Below are 23,704 nucleotides of genomic sequence, written 5' to 3'. Positions count from 1 at the left end.
TCTCTCTCTCTCTCTCTCTCTCTCTCTCTCACACACACACACACACACACACACACAGACATATATTTGTTTACAAAAATTGCAACATAAATATGTAAAAAAAGTTCATACTTAATTACTGGAATTATAGAGAAAATGCTTATATACCAACATTTACCTTAAGTATTTAAACATTTTAAAACATTGTAGCTAGACACTTTTAAAATACAGACTAGAAGCAGAATGACAAATACTGTATTTTAATTAGCTTTAGTGTACCTTAGAGATCTAATATTAAAATATCTAACATTCTGGAATATATATTAGTTTTGCAGAAAACACTGCATCTGCTGATGCAGTTAATTGTTTTGTGTAGTTTCACAGTTTACTAGTAAATTTGAATCTCTAAATTAAAGAACAAGCTAGATAAAGAATAATAACATTTAAAAATCATAGCACTAAATCATTTCCATTTAGTCTGCTCAAATTTTCATAACAAAATACACTGACCAGGTTGCTTAAACAGAAGTTTACGTCTCATAGTGCTGATGGCTATGAGAAATACATGATAAAGATGCTGGAAAGGTAGATTTCATTCTGTGGCTGCTTCTCTTTTCTCCTAAGCACAGCCTTCATGCTATAGGCTCACATGAGCTTTGTGCATATGCAAAGAGAAAGCTCTGTTTCTCTTACCAATCCTATGAAATTAGGGCCCCACACTTATGATTTATCTCAGAAAACCCTTATCTCCACATAGTTACATTGGGTGTTACGGTTCCAACATATAAATTTCAGGAGACACAATTCAGTCCATACCAACACATGTACCATAAATTTTTATATTAGCTAAATCTGTAAGTGCATCCATTTATCTAAGACCTACCAGGCTGAATTCCAATTCCAGGTTAATCTGGGGGCAAAAGAAGTGGTCCAGAAGCAGTGATGTAAGTGGTAGAACACTGTTATGCAATACTGAAGTCACATGGAATTTGTACTGCAGGTGAACCCGAGCATGCTCCGTGCATCCAAAGGTGCATCTGTGGCCCCAGCTGACTGGAGGCTGGTTTGATGATCACAATGTGATTGGACCCTGCTGGGGTGTCTCTCTCATGAAACAAACGAACTTCAAAAAGTGGTTTTGCCTGTGAGTTGAATTAATACCATAAAGGTAGAGATGTCAGAAATCCAGATTTCTGGGACCAGCAGATGGCATAGTAGTTATATTGCTGGACTCCCACGTAGGTGACCATGGTTCAAGTCCCAGACGAGGCGGTTTAAAACTCACACTGGGTGCTCACACCTGCCTCTGTGTGTGTGTGTGTGTGTGTGTGTGCGTGTGTGTGTGTGTTTATGTGTCCAAAATCCCAAGAGGAGACTGGAGGAGAAGGGATTATGGCATGGCCATCCTCCCTAAGGGGTTATTTCTTGCTTTCTGTCTCTTTGTCTCACTCTGGTGAACACACACGCCCTATAGCAAACATAATTCTGAAAAAAAGAAAAAAAAGATTTCTGAGGTGAGGCTCTATGACTCATGATATTTCTGTCAAGGCAACCGAGAACAATTATCCAAAATCTGACATATATGCTGTGCCTGTTTCTTTTCTATCTTCTCTTAAATAGCAATGTTATTAATTCTCTCTCATGGACTGGTTTTCTGTATATTTCTTTGTTATTTTACTGCTCTTCAGACTGAAATAAATAACATTAAGTTCTTATGTGGGTGTTCCTTGGACATGAGACAGTGTAAGTTCAAATTATAAAACCCATATAAAAAATAAACCTTAGTATTGATTTTTGAAGGGACTGTCTGTCTACATAATTGTTTTTTTTTTTTAACCTTCCTGAAACCTAGGAGAGAAGGTGGGCATCATTGTGTAGATGGGAAGAATTATTTTCTAGTTTACTTCTTTCCTGAATTCAGAGCTCTTAGAGGATTCTAGCTGCACACAGGCATCTTGGTGTCAATTCCCAGCTCAGCTGAGCCCATGCTCTCATCTTCTATCTTTGCGTGGTCATGAAAACTCAGGCTTTAGGTTGTTGATTGAATATGCCCTCAGCTATCAGGGCAGCCTAAGTGTCAACAAAAACGCTTATTGCTTTGGTTTGTGCTCGCATTTGTGCAGGTATGGCTTTTAGATTTTCTGATATTATAGATTATTTAGATACTGAAAAAAATAAGAGGTACTTTTTAGCAATATTATAAATAAGTTCAGGTGAACAAGGTTAAGGCTCTTTCTAAACATTTTTTAAAGCTCAGTGGCTAGAATGCTTTAACTATAAAACTAAGTAAATGGCAATTGAGAAGAACTACACCCTAGTTAATGATGTTCTTTAATACCATTGACCAATGACTTAAGTTTCAAGGACATTCTCAAGAAAAGGGAATTGAAAATATAAATTCCTCCTAATCTACTAACTCCAGAATCAAGCTTGCTAATCAAGTGATGGCAGATGCTATTGTAAGCCGATTCTCCTGTTTTATCAGTCTGTTGGTATTAGATTTATCAGTTTTCTTACACTGGGAAATTTGTGAAGATTAGCAAGAATCTTGGAAGGAGGTAAACATTACCATTGATTAATTAGTAAAGTGTATCAGTTTGTTGACTAATAATTTGAATATTTTCCATTAAAATAATGTATATTATTGTATATTGTTAGTGAGGTTTACATAATTTAGGTAATTGAAGTGTAGCAGATCATGCCACCTCATACAAGGAGTCTTCAAAAAGTTCATGGGAACTGCATATATTATGGAAAAACTACATGTGGCTTTCAAAATTTTTTTGCACCAAAATTAACTTGTACTTTATTTCCATTTTCTGTGAACTTTCTGAAATCCTTTCATTTGCTGCTTTAGTATAGGATTATTTTAAGCTACAGGCAATTATGAAAAAATAGTTGCAAAGAGGATATTCTTTTTTTTAAAAGAATTATTTATCTAACTTTATTTATTTTCTTTAATTCGAACAGGTACGAACAGAGAAAGAGACAGAGAGAGAGAGAGAGAGAAATTATGCTGCCAGGTTCAGGACTCAAACTGCAGTCAGCCATGTGGGAATCCAGTGCCCTTAACCATCATACCACCTGCCAGCTCCACAAGAATGATATTCTAATTCCCCCATTCATTCCTGAAAAAATGAGGTAGTAACTGCCACGTGAAAAATGCTTTCTTTAGCAGGAGAAAAACATTCTTTAACAGGGAACCATGGTCTGTAAAATTAGATGTTGCAAAATAATTCTTATTTTATGTTCCCCACATAACTTACTTTTTCACAATTAATACTTTTTTTCCAGTTCAATATATAAGCATGCAACTCTGTGACTTTGGTTCTTCATTTTATGAGGAATTCTATATCACATTGAAACTCATATTAACTATGTATGCTTTTCGCTTATTTATCTATTTTTGTGTCAATTTAATTCTTAGGCTGAGTTGGGAACCCTATAGCGTAGAGGTACTGTTTTACTTTTTTTTTTTAATACGTATATTTTTTTTCATCTCAATCAAAAGGGATTTTATTGTACTATATTTCATATTTTAGTATATGTAAACCACAGCAAACATAATACTTCATATTATTTTATATTATATTCATAATAGGGAAATAAAAATCAGATCAGAGCAAATCTGTTGTAGTTTCAATATATATAAGACCTGAGGGTATGAATAAGGATGTCACAATATTTCCAAATGGAACATGTACTTGCTATAGAAAACAATATAGGTTTGAGTGTTTAGGTTAACATTTTAAGAAATATAACAGATGGAATATATTAGATAAAAACATGATATATATTTTAAAAATATAATTTCCAAAGGTTCATACTGTTTTAAAATTTTGCCAATATTACTTGTATTATTTTTATTCTTCTAAAATTTTCCTGTTCTTAATTAGCTGGATATTATTCATGGGCTGACTTGTATTCTCTAAAATAGTAAGTTGAAATACGAACTCCAGTACCTGTGAATGTGGCTTTATTTTGAAATGGGGTCTTTGTAAATTCAAAAATTAAAATGAGAGCATTGAAAGAAATCTTTAATCCATTTCATCTGGTGTCCTAATAAGACATAAAGGAAGGAAGATAATCATGTGAAGAGGGAGGGAGAGGCTGGGGTGATGCTGCCGCAAGCAAGGAACATCTGGGGCTACCAGAAACTGGAAGAGGCAAGAAGCTTCCCCCCCATGAACCTGCTAAAACTTCGGTTTTCGATTCTGCCTCTAGCACTGAGATAATAAATGTCTATTTTTTAAAGCCACTCAGTTTGTTACATCTTCTTAAATACCCCTTGGGAAACTAAGACAGATGTGTTACTTATGGTTTTGACAAGCTGGGGAAACACTGCATCATCTTACATTTTCAGCCATCCTGTAAAAAGTTGATAAGGTGACACTTCTAAGAATATTTTATTTATGGAATTTACAGAATGCAAGAAGTTAAAAGTAACTTTAAACCTTAATATCAAACTACTCACAGACCAAAGGGAGAAAAACATTCTCTTAAATTGATATCTCTTCATGTTTCAGTTTAGGAGAACTGATTGAGACAAATGTTGCTTTGTTGTCCATAGCTAAAAGAGATGTTTTAAGTTTCTAGACATTGCACGGTAAATTCTATCAATCATATGAAATATGCTGCATATCTCTGAAAAAAAATTCTGCAGAAGAAAAAAAACATATCTCTGTAAGACATTACCTGCTATGCCAAGAAATGATAAATGATTCTATCTCTGCTCATTCTAATCTAAAATATTCATTTCTAGGGACCAGCAGTTAGCATAATGGCTATGTCTCTGGACTCCCATGTAGTCAACCATGGTTCGAGTCCCTGACCTGGTGGCTTAAACTCACGCCGGGCATGTGTTCCTGCGTGTCCAAGATCGCAAGAGGAGAATGGAGGAAAAGGGATTGTGGTGTGGCCATCCCCTCTGGGGGGTGATTTCTTGGTTTCTGTTTCTCTGTCTCTCTCTGTCTTTCTGACAAGCACACGCGCCCTATAGCAAAAACCTCTCAAAAAAAAAAAAAGGATAAAATATTCATTTCTACACATTTGCTTCCTTAATAAATTTTTAAGAATATTTTAGCATTCTCAAACTATAATTTTAGCATGCTCAAAATACAAATATCATCTGAAAAGCAACAAATATCTACTTAGGCTAATGAATTCTTGAATCACACACTTAATAATAAATCCTTTGTAAGTTTAATTAGATAGTTTAACCAACACAGGTTGAAACAACAAAAGCTACTCTATCTTACACTGGTCAGCTAAAATGGACCAAGGTAGAAAAGGGATGTTCTGTCATGAAAAATAAAACCAAGTAACACTCTTGAGAATCGTTCTTTCTCATTCCTAATGACCGTAACATCAAGAATCTGGGATTCACAGCCACCAGAGAAAGTCCTTTGGGTGCTTGCTTTTGAATCCCTGTGCAAGGGTCACACAACAGTACATACATTTCTACACTACCCAATTTTTTGTTTGTTTGTTTTTTTTGCTTTTTATATTCCATCTGCTGCTATAATTTGAGCATATGCTCTGTGTCCTTTTCTATCAGAAGATGTGAGTTTGGTGTAAATGCAAAGCAAAAGAAGTTCTGACTTAAGGCAAGGATTGTTGATTTAATATTTTCAATATTAGTATTTCATAGTTCAAATAACTTTTCCAAGTATTCAGATTTCAGTAAGATTTTTTGGCAACATCTGAAAGCATGGCCCAGTGACATACAGTACTCATTAAAAACAACTTCGTAAACAAGGTATCCAAGCATCATGTTCCTTTAAATATAAAAGCCATTGAGAATACCCATCTGCCAGAGATACAAGTTTCATTTCCTCTGCTTCAAAAGCGTAAAATGAATTGCTTATTAAATGTGATTAGAAAAAATAATTAACTTCATAGCACTGTAATTCTCTGCTATAAAAAAAAATCAAATTGGTATGGCTAACACTGATGACTTGAACAATGTAAGCTATTATGTAAAATTGGAAGGAAATGTACAATAAATTATGCAGAATGCACTTATGTTTGCTAGAGGCAAAATGTCTCTCACACTCTCCTTTTGAAGTAAGCTAGTGTATAGCTACAATTTTCCCTAATGCGATTTTCTTTCTTCATGTGTTTACTCTCAAATATTGTGTGTGTACACAATATTGTGTGTGTGTGGGTGTGTTTGTGTCTGTGTGTAGACAGATAGCAGGATTTTACCTAAAATAAGAATAAAACTTAGGAATCATTCCACCACTACTACACCATAGAGCAAATTAAAAAACACAAACATTCTTAGGACAGAATTCTTCAAAAATGCCTGTGAATGCTTTAGTGAATTAGTTTTTCTCTGTCAAATTCCAGTTAATGAGGGTTGTACCAATTCCCATGACTTACAGAACTATTTTGAAAATTTTTTAAAACTGATAATTTGATACCATGTAACTGTTTTTGTTTGTTTATTATGGATTTTTAAACAAGTTTATTATTTTATTTCATGTTCATTAACCATGTGTTTACTTTTTTGTTTTATTTTTATCATTAATTTTGTTTTATCTTAATATTACTTTAATACATATTTTTTTCTAAACATATCACTTAAATGCACTGTCAAAGAGATGCATTATCTTATCTTTGTTTTTTACTCTTTTTTTGGAGAGATTTTCGCTATAGGGCGTGTGCGCTCGCCAGACAGACAGAGAGACAGAAAGCGAGAAATCACCCCCCAGGGGGGATGGTCACGCCGCAATCCCTTCTCCTCCATTCTCCTCTCGGGATCTTGGGCACGCACGCACACGCACCCGGCGTGAGTTTTAAGCCACCAGGTCAGGGACGTGAACCACAATTGACTACGTGGTAATCCAGCGACATAGCCATTACGCTAACTGCTGGTTCCCTTGAATAATATATAGTTAGGGGAAAAGTAGGACTTAAGGTTGTTGGGAATAGGCCTCTAAAAAAGAATATTACTAGTACCTTCCAAATGCATCTCTAATGTGTTTAAATTTTCTAGTTCCATATAGTATTTATGAAGATAATAAAATATAAATTCATCTACTTATAAAATAAATATATTTGTAAAATATTGTCTTGAAAAAGGTTTTAATTTAATCAAAAAATTAGTCTTGGGGACTAGCAAGTGGTGTAGCTGGATATCCACATAGGCCACTGCAGTTCGAATCCCGGATCTGATGGTTTAAAACTCATGCTGGGGGTATGTGTGTGCATGTCTAAAATCCCAAGAGGAAAATGAAGGCAAAGGGATTGTAGCATGACCATCCCCCCTGGGGGTGATTTCTTGCTTTCTGTCTCTCTCTCTGGCAAGCACATAAGCCCTATAGCAAAAATCTCTCTCTCTTAAAAAAGAAAATAGAAAAAAAGAAAAAAAGAAAGAAAGACAAGAAAACAAATTAGTATCGCTCACTCGCTTGCTCTCTCTTTTTTTTTTTTTCGGTATAGCTTTTTGCCTTAGAGTGTATGCACTCACTGGAGAGAGAGACAGACAGTGAGAGGAAAAGTGAGAAATCACCCCTCGGGGGGGATGGCCACTCCACAATCCTTTCTACTCCATTCTCCTGGGATCTTGGACACACATACACGTCCCCTGTGTGAGTTTCAAGCCAGCGGGTTCAAGATTCAAACTGCGGTAGGCCACGTAGGAGTCCACTGATGTAACCACTTTGCCATCTGCTGGCCCAAAAGTTAGCTTCTTAAATACACCATTTTTCTCAATACTAATGAGCAATGACCCAACTGTCTGTGAAGAAAATGAAAGTGCAACATTTCTTGTATACATAGACAAATCCAATATTCTTTGATTTGGAAGAATGAGTCATGAAGAGGCTCATTGCTATTTCTAGGAGGTGAAGATTGGGAAATTCCAGGGTATAGGGAAGGAGTTACCTGGGTTCATTTGTCTCAATGACCCTCTATAGAGTCCAGGTGGGTGAATTTAGCCTGACAACTCAGGAGGCCTGAGCAGAGGGGAGAGCCTGTGCAGAGGGGTGGGGGTAAAAATCAAGGGTATGTTCTTGGCCTCCTGCTAGGTTTGCAAAAGCTTTTCATGATGTGGTGATTTTAATGTCTTCTAGGGACTTGAACAATTTCATTATCTCTACTGTGTCCTTGTTTTGGACATTTACATCTCTCTTCCTGCAGTTCTTGAACCACAAAACTTAATTTCTCTCCCAGCATCCTAATCACATGTCTGTAAGTTTCAACAAGGCCAGAGATATTAAGATTCTTTCTCTTGTTCAGCACATTCTAAAGAAGACAATCCCTGCACGTTCCTTTTGAGCAGCATTAGGCCTGCCAATAAGTTGACATTTCTCCTCAATACATGCAGCCAGGGTTTCTGCAAGCTACTTTTCTCTTACATAAAGCTGACTTCTCACAGACTGAATAAGTCTGAATAAAATCAAGAGGACCACCAGTAAACAGGTGGGAGGTAGTCACTTTGAGTGCCTCCCCCTGGAGGTAGTAAATGTGAGCCAAGGACTCACCTAATTGGGTGATAGCTCCTTCACCACCTCATTTAGCATCATAAACATCAGCCCAAAGCCAACCTCCAAGGAGGATCATAGCCCATTGATGGCAAGCAACCACCCAGGGCTCTTATCCAGTAACCATGGATCCAGCAGCCACAACAAACCCTGGAGAGCATCTCGACATTCCATCTGGAACTCAACCAGCAACTGGCATTCTGGATCAGTCCATTATATTGTAACAGTTGGGGGCAGATTTGGAAAACTAAACAGACTTGTCTCCATTACTGTCTAATGTTCATTCTTACTTACACCCATCCTATTGCTTTTATAACAACATAAAATTAAAAAAAAATTTTGGAATGTGCCAATCATAAGTGTATGACTTAGGAAAATGTTAAGCTTTACACCCCTCTGCAGTATCCAACATCTCTATCAATACATGAACCATGTACATTAAAATAGAAAATATTCTGTAACTCTTAAATCAATACCCTCCCACCATGAACATATGCATCCTCTTTTGATTTCTACTAACATAAATCAATTTCACCAGTTCCTGAACATCACAGAATTAAACAAGTGACAATATACACTTTGATGTCTGCCTCTTTTGTCCAGAATAGTTCTTTCTATATACATCCATTTTTCTCAATGGATAAGCAGCTCACTCTCTTTATGTTTGAGCAATTTGACATTGTATGAACATATCACCATATATTTATGGCCGTTTGGATTGCTTCAAGTATGGGCTATTAAGGATAAAGATACTGTGACTCTTTATATTCTTGGCCTTTTTATAAGCATTCTTATTTGCCCTTCATGTGGAAATTTAATAATGTTTTCTGTCTATAAAAAATGAGAAATGAATTGTCAGATTTAAGTATAAAAACTTAATAGATGCATTGTGGCAGAAACTCACAAAATGATAAAAGTAACCTGGAAATTAAAATATATGTTTAAAATATGTACAGAAAGGAATAAAGCTGGTAGAGGTTTTTGCCTTAGGACGTGTGCACTCACTGGGGAGAGAGAAAGAAGGAAAGTGAGAAATCACCCCCAGGAGGATGGCCACACTGTAATCCCTTCTCATCTGTTCTCCTCCTGGCTTCTTGGGCACACACTCACATGTGCCCAGTGTGAGTTTCAAGCTACCAATCTGGGACTGGAACTGCAGTCAACCATGTAGAAGTCCAGCAATGTAACCACTGTGAAATATCTTAACCCCAGAAAACTTTTAATGAATACAGTAGTCCGCCAAATTACTTCAAGAAAAACAAAACAAAACAAAAACAAAAACAAAAAACATCCAATTTTAAAAGATAGATCCTAAGAAAGTTACCTGAGATAAAAAAAATTTGGAGACCCAATGGTCAAGGACAGGTCTGTCTTGAGGGCAAGATCTTGAGGGCAGCCCCTCACGCAATGCCCTGTCATATCTCAGGCATACCTGCCTACCTCCATATACTCACTGCCTGTCCAGACCATCATCCTGTGCCTCTGGCAGCAGAAAGTGAGCACCCTGACATTCTTGTGCTGTGCCAGGTAATCAGCAGGGAGTGCCCAAATTAATCTTTGCTGCCCTGGCAGGTGCACTTGTGTGCTCTGCTTGAACAGCTCAGCTCTGAGCATTTACAATGTGGATGGATTGTCCTTTCCCTGAGGAACCTACCTGAGAAGGCACCATAGAGCTTCAAGACAACTTGGGGTCACATTGATGAAGGAAAGGTGTTTCAGTTCTATTCCTGACAGCTGAGGAGCAGACTTTCTCAGGGTCTCCCCTTATGGAAGAACAGCCAATATCAAAAATCCTCTGCATGGACCCCATAATTTGGGGTCACATCTATGAAGGACAGTGGTCCTGTTCTGGCCCTATCAGCTGAGGAGTAGATTCCTCTTATGGAGGACCAGCCAATAGTATCAAAGAATCGGTGTATGAAGCCCATCACACAGTCTGCATTTGCATACTAATTCCAAAGAAACATGACACAAGAGGCCTCAGGCACTAGGAGCTGCTCATTACCTCTGATCTGGAGAAGCAACAGCATGGTTTCATCAAGTCACAGGGTCTTCATGCTAAAAGAAAGAAACGAAGACAATATATGTATCTTACTGGGCAGTAGGTCCTCCTGCCAGAAACTAGTAAAGAGGGGAGCAGAAAATCTTTCTAGAGAAGTCTTCTGTCACTTCTAGGAACTTCTTACCTGATAGCCAGCCTCAGGATGATTTTGTCTTTTCCTGGCTCAGTCCATGTGTGATCACCTTTGATAGGTACTGTGGCCTTGAGTTTCAAATTGCCAAGTCTGGGACTTGAACCGTAGTAGGCCATGTACGAGTTCAACGCCTTAACCATCATGCCACCTGCTGGCCCTCGTTTTTCTTTTATTAAAGAGATTATAATTTCACAGACCTATTTGTTTTTGAGTTCATCTGATTAATTAGAGATCTGCCTAAAACAATTTTTTTATTAAAAGCGGGATAGAGGGATTAGCAGATGGCACAATAGTTACATCACTGGACTCCCACAAAATCCACTCTCCTTTCAAGGTTTTGGGCAGTCACACACAAACACACACACACACACGTGCCCTGTGTAAGTTTAAGTCATCAGGCCCAGGACTTGAACCAAGGACTTGAACTTAATCTTTGGCCAGGAGATGGCATAGTGATTACATCAATGTGCTCCGACATCCACCGATGTAGCCGTAACGCCATCTTCTGGTCCCATTACCTATTATTAATATCCTCTTTGAAGGCATTAAAACTGAAGTTTGCTTGGTTTTCATAGACTAATTGACTTCCTGATCTTTCATTGTCTTTTTATAATTACTGATCTGAAAATATATTTCCTGATTCTAATAACTGATTGTCTTGCTGTGAACTGTAAAATTTCTTCCTAGAGAGTTTGAAGAAGTTTGTACGATTTCTTTCACTAGAAAGAATAGTTAAAACTATAAAATTTCCATGACAATTTTCCCAGGTTTTGCTTATTCTATTGCCAACATTTTTTTTTGGGGGGGGAGAGATTTTCACTGTAGGGCGCGTGCGCTCGCCAGACAGACAGAGAGAGACATAGAGACAGAAAGCGAGAAATCACCCCCCAGAGGGGATGGTCACGCCGCAATCCCTTCTCCTCCATTCTCCTCTCGGGATCTTGGGCACACACGTACACACGCCCGGCGTGAGTTTTAAGCCACCGGGTCCGGGACACGAACTGCGGTCGACTACGTGGGAGTCCAGCGACATAGCCATTACGCTAACTGCTGGTTCCCTATTGCCAACATTTTTAAAAATAACAAAGCATCAAATTCTGTCTTCAATACAATGATTATTGGAAATGTAGCCCAAGAATTAATATAAAAATATGGAGTATTAAATGCAAAGATTGAATGGTCTTGGCTGCCTGGAAAATAAGTTCCCAGAATGGGTGATAGCTTTATTTCCTCTAGTCTGAGAAAGGACTGATCACCACAAGGCATGGCTTTGGTGTATAAACTTAGGTTGCACAGTATGAAATATACTTTCAATAGACCACTCAGTATTTGTTTCCTATCTCTCTTTAATAGAATCCACGTATCCATGGATCACAATTGGCCTAAATTAGCCATAGCTATTCTACCATTCTTTGCCAGATACTTGATTTTATTCTCTTTTGACGCTGGGGATCACTCCACCATCTGCCCAACGACATACTATCATTATGTAAATACAATGCAGAGCTTGTGGAAAGACTTGACTGACGGAAACAAATATGACTGGCACTTCAACTGCCCAAACATTTTTTGCTTTGAATTCAGACCTGATACTCTGCTGCAGCAACCTTTTTGTGACTATGAGGCAGCAAACATGATGATGAATGGACAACATAGTTGGAAAAATAAAAAGTTCCTTTGAGTCTTAAGGAAATTGTTGATCACTGAACAGTTTGCAACTGCAAACATTAGACATCACTTTATATGAAATAATAAGAATTTGTCTAACCTCCTGATAATTGGACTTGTAAATGAAATTTGAAAGCATTGCTGCTCAGATATTTGCTCTCATATTTCCATTACTTTATCTCAAGAACAAAAAAATCTCAAAGTGGGACCAGCAGTTAGCATAATGGCTATGTAATTGAACTCCCATGTAGTCGACCGCGGTTCGAGTCCCAGATTTGGTGGCTTAAACTCACGCCAAGCACGTTTGCATGCATGCCCAAGATCCCAAGAGGAGAATAGAAGAGAAGAGATTGTTGCATGGCCATCCCCCCGGGGGGGGGGTGATTTCTCGCTTTCTGTCTCTCTCTCTCTGTCTCTCTGTAGAGTGCATGCACCCTGTAGCAAAAACTTCTCAAAAAAAAAAAAACAACTCAAAAGTTATATATAGTTACATTAGTGTTTAGGTAGTAGAAATTCATCTTAAGTCCTAGTAAATTATTGACTAACACTGTATTTTCCAGTATTGGCAAGACATAATATAGATTTGTAACTTAAAAGTAAATGAAAAAAGAAAATAAGTTGCCTATATATTATAAACAGTCAGATTACAAGTGCATAGTTTATGTGACTAAAATCCATTCTACGAAGGAATCACAAATCAAGATTTTAATCTGGAACAGAGGTATTTAACATTATTTCGTTGCCACATTTTTTGGGGTAGAAAACTCTACCATCAATATGTGAGTAGAAAACTCTATTGTCCTTTTACACACTTGCTCTACATTTACAAATATATTCCTAAAATATTTCCATTTGTGACAATGTGGATGAACCTGGAGTTCATTATGCTAAGTAAAATAAATCATATTTCGAATAACAAATACAGCATGATCTCATACGTGGAATCCAAAAAAGATGAAATCACAGTAACAGAATAGGAGGGTGATTACTCAGGGTTTGAGTTGAAAGAAATGGGGAGATCTTGGTCAAGGGTACAAACTTGCAAGTTTTAAGATGAATAAGTTCTTAAGACCTAGTGCACAGCATGGTGACTATACTTGAAATTTGCTAAGATAGTAAATCTTAAGTGTTCTCATTACAAAAACAAAACAAAACAAAGCAAAACTGAATGGGCAGATGGGTTAATTAGCCTGATTGTGGTAATCATTTCCTAATGTTGCATATATCCAATCATTGTACATATTATATTCATGCACTGAAAAATTACACAGAATCCCATAATTATGTACAATTATTATGCCAATTAAATTTTTTTAAAAGATCACCCATGTTATACACTTTGAATGTACAATTTTTATTTGTCAATTAAACCAAATAAAGTTGAAAAAAAGATAATTAACCTAAAAATACTTAGATTCCAATTGCCCTGATTAGATTTTCAGAAGCTGGTAAGTGCCTTAAATCTGAAATAACATCAATGTGTGTATGGATCAGTTTGAAACTAGAATCCATTAGGCAGACAAAACTGGTTGAAGCAACAGAGGAAACATCTGAAGCCAACAACAGATCTGTACTTAAACTTCTGACCCATAACCTTGCTCATTTAGCCACTATATAGAAGGCATGAAAACATTGGAGCTTTACATTTATATAATCTCTAAAAATAATAACCAGGTTCAGCAATATGCTCTACTCTTATAGCCAAGATGATAAAATGGAAAGATTGGGTCAGCTATATCATTTTGTCTTTTTATCTTTTGGTGCAGATACCTAATAAATGGTCCTTGTTCAATGTTTCAAAATTTGCTTTTCAAGAGTGGCAATTTGGTTCAATCATACTTGGAGATGAAAGAAATTTAAAAATAGTCTGTTAAAAAATTACTGATTTGAGCTTAGAAGCCATCTGTAAAAGAAAGCTCATTCATTTGTATTATATTTTGTGGGTTTTGTCTCAGCAAATCTCTAATGGCCCTCAGATGGTATTCTGAAGGCTGCTAGTCAAGTGGAATGAGCTTTGAAAATGCTGTCTTAAAAAATGAGTGAGAGAACATGGATTTTTTTCAGGAATATTTGTCTCACAATGTGAACTAAATTTCCTTTAAAAAAACTGTAACTTTTTAAAAAAATATTATGATTAAGAACAAATGGTTAATATAGTGTTGGTTAGAAGAAAAATATGAGTATACAATAAAAAGAAAATAAGAACAAGCAAACATTAAAAGGCATTGCTTAGTTCATAATGTCTAGTGTTACAGCTCTTCCTATTCTGACCTCACTATATACAAGGAAAATAAATAAATACTAGAGTAAAAAAGGTGATTGATAATAAACAATCATATACACCCTCCTTAAGAGGAAGTAGTAAAGAAATGATCAGGTGTCTTAAAGAGGTTTAATGGGATGTTTTTGCCGTCAATTTATTTTTTTAAAAAAAATTCTAGATGACAAGAGTAAATAAGGCAAGACTTTCTTCAAAAGCAGATTCCTCTATGCAACACTTGGGTGGTGTTTGGATGGTCAGGAAACCTGTGTTAGTAGGCCCACAGGGGTGCTCGAAGCACAGCGCCTGAGGCCATTAATGAGGAGAGCTGTGGAATACTGCAGCAAGCCTAGGGTCTGAGTAGTGTTGCCTTGGGCTATGGTTTTTACAGCCTCCTGCACTGACAGCCTGTAGATGAAGATTTGAAGACAAATCTGAGAGTGACTGTCCTAATACAGCCAGAGTGTGGAGTGAAATGGTGAAAACAAACAAAAAGAACAAAACAACAACAAAAACAACTAGAGCAATTGTCACATCATTAAGGTGTTTAAAAATTCATGGTTTAATACAACCATTTATTTTTGCAGTCATCTGTAAGGCCAGAGATACTCATAAACTGATGTTAGCATGCTGAAAGAAGAGAAAATGAATCAAGTAAAATACACAAAGAATCAAATGGTGTATTTCGGTCTACAACACTGTTTCTATCATAAAAGGAATCTAGGAGAATGAGTTGAGTTTCTTTGACATAGAAGTTCTGGCAAAAAAATTCTACTAATGTATTTTTTAGATATTGAGAATAATCTGGAATAATATTCAATCAAGGCATTTCAAAGAATGGAAGATTACTATAGTTTTATCCCCATATGAATATAGTCAAAACAAATAAAAGGCAACAGAATTAGAAACAGCATTTAGGCCACAGCCCTTACACTTTCCCCCCACCCCCCTCCCAGTTCCCTCAGCCCAGCCTGGTCCAGTCCGGTTCCCAGGAGGATGAAGTTCGGATACAAAGAGGAGCATCCTTTCGAGAAGCACTGCTCTGAGGTCGAGAAGATCCAAAAGAAATACTCAGACCCGGTCCTGGCGATAGTAGAAAAGTCTCCCAAAGCTTGGATAGGAGACCTGGACAAAAAGAAATATCTGGTGCCTTCTGATCTCACAGTTGGTCAGTTCCATTCCTTGATCCGGAAGTGAATTCATCTCCGAACTGAGGATGCCTTGTTTTTCTTTGTCAACATCATTCCACCCACCAGTGCTACGATAGGTCACCTATACCAGGAAAACCATGAAGAAGACTTCTTTCTATTCATTGCCTAGGTGATTAAAGTGTCTACAGTCTGTGAAGCTGCTGCCCTTGAGGTAGGGGAGTTACCATTCTACAGAGAGAGGTGGCCCTCTTCCTTGACCTCCTTATCCTCCTCCTTCAGGCTCAAACACCACCTCCCTTCTTTAGGACCTGCACTACTTCATGTTTGAGACTTCCTCTCCAAGTCCCTCTTAGCAGGAGGGATGATGGTGGAGATAACCTCTTGTACCTATTCTCTCTCCTTTCTTCCCTTTTCTATCTTTGCCTTTCCTATTCTACTTTCAAAATTCTTGATTGTCAATTTCTGTCATATCCAGTGATTATTTTGGTTTCTCTTTCCTTTCTAACTACCAAAGGGGCTCATAACCCCAACAACCCTTTCATTTCACTACCTTATTTTGGGGGAGTATATGGAAGGGATTGAAATTATGGGAGAAAGGTAGGAGGCGTATAAATAAAGAGGAAACCACCAAGTTGAAAAAACAACCAAAAAACAATGTAAAGACAATCATAACCTGATCCTTGATTTTCTTCTATGATTGATATAGTTATAAGAAAACAAAAATTAAAGCTGTTTTTTTTTAATTTTTACTGTGATGATCAGTCAGTTCTCTTTATTACAAGTGATACGTGGCTTAGAGGAATCATACAACTTTTGGCTTTGTTCTAATATTCTCCTACATTTTGAAAATATGAAATGGTCAAAGATCCTTTAAATCCAGTATTGATCCAGCTGGCAGCTTGGTGGTTAATGTGCCTGGATTTCAGATGGCCAATTCATGATTTGAGCCCCAGACCAGGCAGCTTGAAAAATACTCTGGGTGTGTGTGCATTCAGGCCAAAAAATCCAGAGAGAAGAATGGAGAAGAGATTGTGGCATAGCCATCCCTCCTGAGGGTTGTTTTCTCACTTCTCTTCTCTCTCTGTGTCTCTGGTGAGCACATGTGCCCCACAGGGCAGAAAATATCCATTATTGATCAATATTTCTACAAACAGTCAGATACATCTCAAAAGTTAAAAAGGTTTTACAGAATAAAATCTATGAGGATCTTTGAGGTCAAGGAAAAGGACATTTAAATGACTCTAGATTTCAGAATAGCAAACTGTGTAGATGATGATGCAGGTTTAGATGGGTGATACTGATGGCTTTGTTTGTTTGTTTTCATGCAATAATTACCAAATAAAAGAAAATTAAATTCCTTTTTCTCGAAGTAAATTATTACATTAGAAATGCTGGTCGAACTCTTAAAAAGAATCCTTCACAGATGTGGATTCTATATATTCCTGTCTCATAGGACTTTATCACTTTCTCCGAAATTGTCACCCTAATCTCTTCTAGAGGTCCAAATACACTCCAGTTTCTGCTACATAAATAATAATTTTCTCCACCTACTCTGTAGTTTCTCTCCTTTTCCTTTCAGAAAAGATTTTTTTTTAAAAATTTTTAAGTGAGAAATCATGCCCCATGGCAATGACCATTCTGGAATCCTTTCGCCTCCATTTTCCCCTCTGGACTCTGGGCATCCACACACACACACATGCCTGGAATGATCTTTAAATCACCAGGTCTGGGACTTGAACCTGCATCAGCCACATGGTTGTCCAGCACCTTAACCAACACGCCACCCGCTAGTCCCTCAGAGAAGCTTCTTAAGAATCAATCATCAAAGTTTTTACTATTTAGTTTTGGATATGGCTTCTATTTCTCATGTTTTATCTAATTACTCTTTGTAAAATCAACATTCACTTTCATATTCCCAAAGTCAAAGGTCATTTTTTTGTTCTTCTTTATTAAAATCTTTATATAGATTATGATGCTTTTGGCCATTTTTCCTTTCTTCAAAGTCTTAATTAACTTTGGGTTTTAGAAAAGCATAATTTTAGTTTTCCTCCTAACTCCCTGGGGTCTTCCCAGTTCTTTTCATGAGTCTCAGTTCCTCGGCTTGACTTGCAAAGGTTCCTGATGTCTCAGGCTGTGTCCTTAATCTTATACTCTCACAATATAACTTCATCCAAATCTATATATCTTGCTATCAATTGTATCCCAGATATATATTTGCAATTTTAATTGCTCTTATGCTTCTTTTTGTAGATAGTTGCCTTATTGAAATCCCTACTTGGGTGTCTCATAGCACTGAATCCAATGATGTAAAACTAGCTTTTTTCCTTTATTCATAATAGAATATATGCACACTTGTGTGAGAAAGAGAAAGAGAGAACCTGTCAAGGGAATTGGTCACACCATGATGCCCTTCCTCCAGTCCTCCAGGCAGTTGAATATTGAGCACGTGTGCACATGCCCAGTGTGTTTCAGACTGATGGGACCAGAAATTCAAGTGGTAGTCACCATATGGAATCTGGCTTTTCTTTAGAAACAAGTTACTGATGTAAAATGGAACTAGCCCTTCAAAACAAACTTTTAATATAGTTTTATGACTCCATATATTACATTTGATTAACTTCCAATATTTCCCGCACTGTAAAATGTCTGTTATCAGTTCAATTTCCTACGGCAGAACCTCAATGTTGACTCATATCCTTCTGGATCATTCTTGCTCTTTCCTCATTATAGTATTTATCCTTTTAGTTATTTATTTTCCCTCCAAGTCCTCTCTCAAGTTCTCTCTCCAGTTGATTTTCTCTGTTACCATTGCCATTACCTCAATTTGGTCCATAATTATTATTATTTAAAATAATTTTCTTTTTAAATGCTGATTTCCCCTGACTGACTCTATAATGCTGGTATTGGTCAACTTCTTAGACAGCAACGCAGACCAAGTTTCTTTTTTATTTAAAATCTCAGGTTTTATCATTTATTATCAGATACATTTAAAAGTGATTAGGTTTACCATTTGACTTTTTTTTCTTTTAAATTTTTGCTCTAGGGAACATGTGCTCGCTGGAGAGAGAGACACACACACACAGAGTGAGGGAAAGTGAAAAATCACCCACTGAGGGGATAGTTATGTTGCAATCCCTTCTCCTCCATTCTCTTCCTGGGATTTTGGGAACACACGCATACATGAATACATGCCTAGTGTGTTTTTCAAGCCACCACGTTCAGGACTTGAACTGTGGAGCTGACCATGTGGGAGTCCAACACCTTAACCACCACATCACTTGCTGGTCCCCATTTGACTTTATTATTTTTTCCTTCCTATTTCTTTGGCTTTGCTTTCGGTTATTTCTACATTTTTTTTCCTTGTTCAGCCACAAAGAAATATTAGCAATTCTCCAAATGTGTAATGCTGCTTCACTCTCTTTCATGATTCACAGTATTTCCTCTGCGTGGAGCATTCTTACCTTTTCACCTCATACATTGTTATAATTCTTTCTTAAATTTCACTTTAAATATTGCTTTCCTCAGAGAGCTCTCTGGATTTACACCAAGTTCCTTTTCTTAACTATTGCCATTTCCATCATAACACATTAGATTTTACTTATCCTGGTTGCTTTTTTCTTTATTCTCAACAAATTCTAGCTCTTTAAAGGCAAAAGCCATGTCTTACTCAGGTCTAAGTCTTTAGCTTACGATATCATGTCATAGTAATTCTTTTGCAGAAATGATTTTTGAATGAATGATTAAATAAAGGTTCAAGGTACTTATGAGAAAAAGCATTCTTTGAAAAGTAGTTCATGAGGTAAATTGAAAGGTATAGAATATGAAGTCTTCCTATAATTTTACCAAAATTGTCTTTGTCAGGCCAGAGAGTTAAGTTACTAGAGTTCAAGATTTATGATAGCCAGACATTGAGAATAGTACATCCCAGCTTTCAAAATATTATCATTCAATAGGTTTCTTTAATATTTTCCTGGACTCATTTATATATACTCAAGCAGAATTTCTTTTCTAAGTAGATATGCATTTAGGAGTTGTTACAACTTTTCCATTTATATTTAATAATCTTGCTGTGTTTTCTGATTTATTTAAAATAATTTAGCATTTTGTTGAAAACCCATTTAAAAATCAAGATAGTTGCCCCAAATGATACTTAATGTCAATTATATTTAAAAATATATTTTTCAAACTGAAGAATTGGAGATCATCTAGTCTAACACCTTCCCTTTAAAGACGCTAATGTTCCAACAGCTAAATTAGTTACCCTAAATCATACAACACATTAGTGACTTAAGGATTCATTTCAGAATTTATTTATTTATTTATTTATTTACTTATGTACTTACTTATAGTTTTTGTATAGGGCATGCATGCTTGCCAGAGAGACAAAAAGAGAGAGAAGTCAACCCCCCCACCCAGGTTAGGGGGAAGGGATGGCCACATCACAATCCTTTCTCTTCCATTGTCCTCTCAGGATTTGGGGTATGCACAGACATGGGTCCAGCCTGATTTTTCAAATCACTGGGTCCAGGACTTGAGCCACAGAGCCAACTATGTGGGATTCTGCTGCCTTGATCTCCACACCATCTGCTGGCCCCACTTATTTACTTTTATTGTTATAAAATTTTATCAGAGAGCTTGTGTACTTGCCAGAGAGTGACAGAAAGAGAGAGGGAGAAGGAGAAAGTAGTGCCCCCTACCCCTGCTGCAAAGGAACATAGTCCTCCCTTTCACCTTCCTGTCAGGATTTGGGGTGTGCACAGACACCTATCTCATGTGATTTTCAAGCTGTCAGGTCCAGGATTTAAACTGCACAGTAGATCATATGGGATCTGGGTTCTGTAATTACTAGAGCACAGGGCCAACCCCTGAATTCATTTCATGAATACCCTTTACTTTTCATTAAAGAGCTTGTCTGGCTATTATAAGAATTAGCTTCAAATGTTAGCTCCAGAGTATTTAACAAGTTTTGAAACACATGGATAACATAAATAGCTGCACTTTTCAGAGTGGTCTGGCATTATCAGAGTCTGTTCTGCTACAATGTGTTTCCTATGAAAAAGTGTTAAATATGCCAAAGTATATTTTTCCAAATTTAAAAACAAGACTCTCCTGAAAACATAAAATGAACATGTGAGAAAGGTATTAGTTAACTTTCAGATTACTATCAACAAGATACTAAAACATTCTAAGGAGAACTTAAAACCAAAAATGTACAGATTGGTCCTAATATTAAAACAATAAAAAGTAAATAACATTAATTTAAAGAGAAAAAACAGTCTTTATTTTAGGGGTGAATGCATCAAAATCATTTAATTTAGTGAAATTAGAGGCAAAAGGGAGGGAAGAAAGGCTAGTGCTAAAGAACATGAGCATGAAAATGAATGCACTTCAATGTTGAAGAACATTTAATAAACACAGACTTCACTTTATTTTATTGATATGATTTTAGTTATTCTTCTATTTGCTATTTTAATAAATAAATTAAAAAATATTTACACTCCGGGATCCAGCAGAGAGCAGAATAGTTATGTCACTAGACTCCCATGCAGTCGACCAGGTTTGAGTCCTGGACTCAGTGGTTTAAAACTTACACCAGTTGCATGTGCATGCATGCCCAAAATCCCAGGAGGAGAATGGAGAAGAATGGGTTGGAGCATGGCCATATACCTTGGAGTGATTCCTCACTTTCTCTCTGTCTCTCCCTGTCTCTCCAGTGTACGCACACGTCCCATAGCGAAAGTCTCTCTTAAAAAAAAAGAGAAAAAAATATTTGTACTAAAAAAGAGAGAGAGAGAGAGAGAAGAAAAAAGAATGGAAACTTACATAGTCTGTCAAAGAGGTGAAGAAATGAATTTGTTAATAGATACAAACTGGTTGGTACTCTTCATGGCAATAAAATGGTAACCTCTGGAGTTACCTTTTTCACTGGATAGAAAAAAATGCAAGCTAATCTGTAACTTCACATTATCCAGACTCTACTCAGAAGACTTACAGAAAAGACATACTTAGATGGTGTATGTAATTCAGTAACTCCTGGAAACAAATTCCTCAAATGACATGGAAAGGAATTGCAGTCATTTGTTTTATCTCCAAGGTTTACATAATTAAAAAAAATATATGCATTATAAGTCTTCACAATACCCAGCTTTATACAAACATGTGAACGAAAAGTATTTGAAAGAAGTAATATCTTGTAGAAAGCCTCACAAATCACTAATGTGTGATACAAAGTGTGCGTGTATGGTATGAATTGAATGTGAGAAGAGTAACATAAAATTCTAGTAACAATAGGTACCATTCATTAGTTTAATTATATAAATCTGTCAATATGCTAAATGTTTTATGTTCATTGCCCTCACTATATTTTTTAAGTTTATTTTCTTTCTTTGATGAGAAAGAGAGAGTAAGAGCACACAGGAAATAGCAGGAGAAAATGAAAGAGACACGGGCACCCATGCACTGTGATTTCTTCCCAAGTCTTCCAGCCAGCCAGGATCGTGGGTACACACTCAGTCTGTTTTAGATCAAATGAGGACCTGACCCCAATCAACTATGTGTCTTGAGCACTGCAGAGTAGTGTGCACTACCTGCATTGCTGTGGCTGAGCCCTCACTTCAATCTTAAAGTCAGGAATTATTTATACACAGGTAACAGAGGCAAACTGAGATTCAGAAAGATTAAAAGCCCTTGCCAAAGAAAGTGGGGGAAAAGTAGATTTGAATTAACCTCCATTGGTCTCCACTGTTTATTTTCTTGCTACTCTATCTTGATATTTTGATTTTTCTTACTCTTGGGGGCTTTTTTCTTTGGCCATAGACCTCTGGAGAAGAGGACACTCATGTGATCTAAAATATAGTTGTTTTTATTATAAAACATCTAATACATAGATGTTTTTATTTCCTGGAAAATAGCCCTCCAGAAGCCAAGGAATAATACTATATTAATTAATAATGTCATTAATATTTATTGGGCCTTTGCTATATTCTAATTCCTATGCTAATTACATAACCTGTATTATCTCATTAAGGGTTCATAATGGTGCTATACATCATTGTATACAATTTAAAATCATTAATGTAAACACCTGACAGTACATTTTGGTTAAATTAAGCAAAAAGTAAAAATAAAAATGATTGTAAGACAGTTAACAGAATTCTATGACTAGAAATCCAGTCTTGAAGGATACATACACAGGGATAAAACTTATGTGTGCTTAAATCTTATGATAAAGCCAGAAAATTGGTCCATTGAGAAACCAAATGCTAGTACTGCCACCCAATAGCTCCTAAGCCCAGCACTGCTGCCACTGCTGTCTGAGTACTGGCCACGCAGTAACTGTCTCCACTCCCAGAGGTCCTACATCTGGACTCCCTGAGGTCCTCAATCTAGACCAGGTGCTCTTTAGCATCAAAGGAGTTAGGACAGCATGTGGCATTGGGCGCATCTCTTGAGGGTGGGGGCTCTTTTTTCCACCAAGATTCAAACAGTGGGAAGTTTTATCAAGCTTAGAAAAGGATTTAGATACTGAGCAGCCTTAAAGAACAATTAGTGACCATTTTGCAGGTAAGAAAACTGAAGTGGGGAAAGATCTCATGATCTAATAAAAGATGCACAGTTAATAATTGGCAGAGCTGTGACTGGATTTTAGAGCCCATATGAATCTCTCCTCTAACTGCCCTGTGCTCTGGTAGATTTTTACTATGATGTATTTGGCTAATCATGGAAGCCACACTTTGCCTTGCTTTCTCTCTGTCTAGCTACTGAAGAGTCCCTGCCATTGCTTCTTTGTTTCAAGAACCAAAGGAAATACACACTCATTTACACTTATGCAGAAATAGTAACTGGTTTTAATGGCAGCTCTAAGTACTGCATGGAGATTCTTCACACAGGAAATTGGTACACCCTCAACCTAAACCAAAAAATTAGTTTTAAGTATAAGGATTTAATTCATTTTGTGCATTA

At 36.8% G+C, this 23,704-nt stretch overlaps 1 pseudogene; it reads left to right on the top strand.

Moving 5' to 3' along the window:
* The first annotated feature begins 15,587 nt into the window (after positions 1 to 15,587).
* LOC102502269 (gamma-aminobutyric acid receptor-associated protein pseudogene) lies at positions 15,588 to 15,911 on the top strand (annotated as a pseudogene).
* Positions 15,912 to 23,704: the final 7,793 nt, after the last annotated feature.

Source organism: Tupaia chinensis, unplaced genomic scaffold (genome assembly GCF_000334495.1).
Source record: "Tupaia chinensis unplaced genomic scaffold, TupChi_1.0 Scaffold146395_1, whole genome shotgun sequence".
Classification (NCBI taxonomy): domain Eukaryota; kingdom Metazoa; phylum Chordata; class Mammalia; order Scandentia; family Tupaiidae; genus Tupaia; species Tupaia belangeri.
Note: the sequence above shows the minus strand (reverse complement) of the source record. Positions and strands in the feature narration are given on the sequence as shown.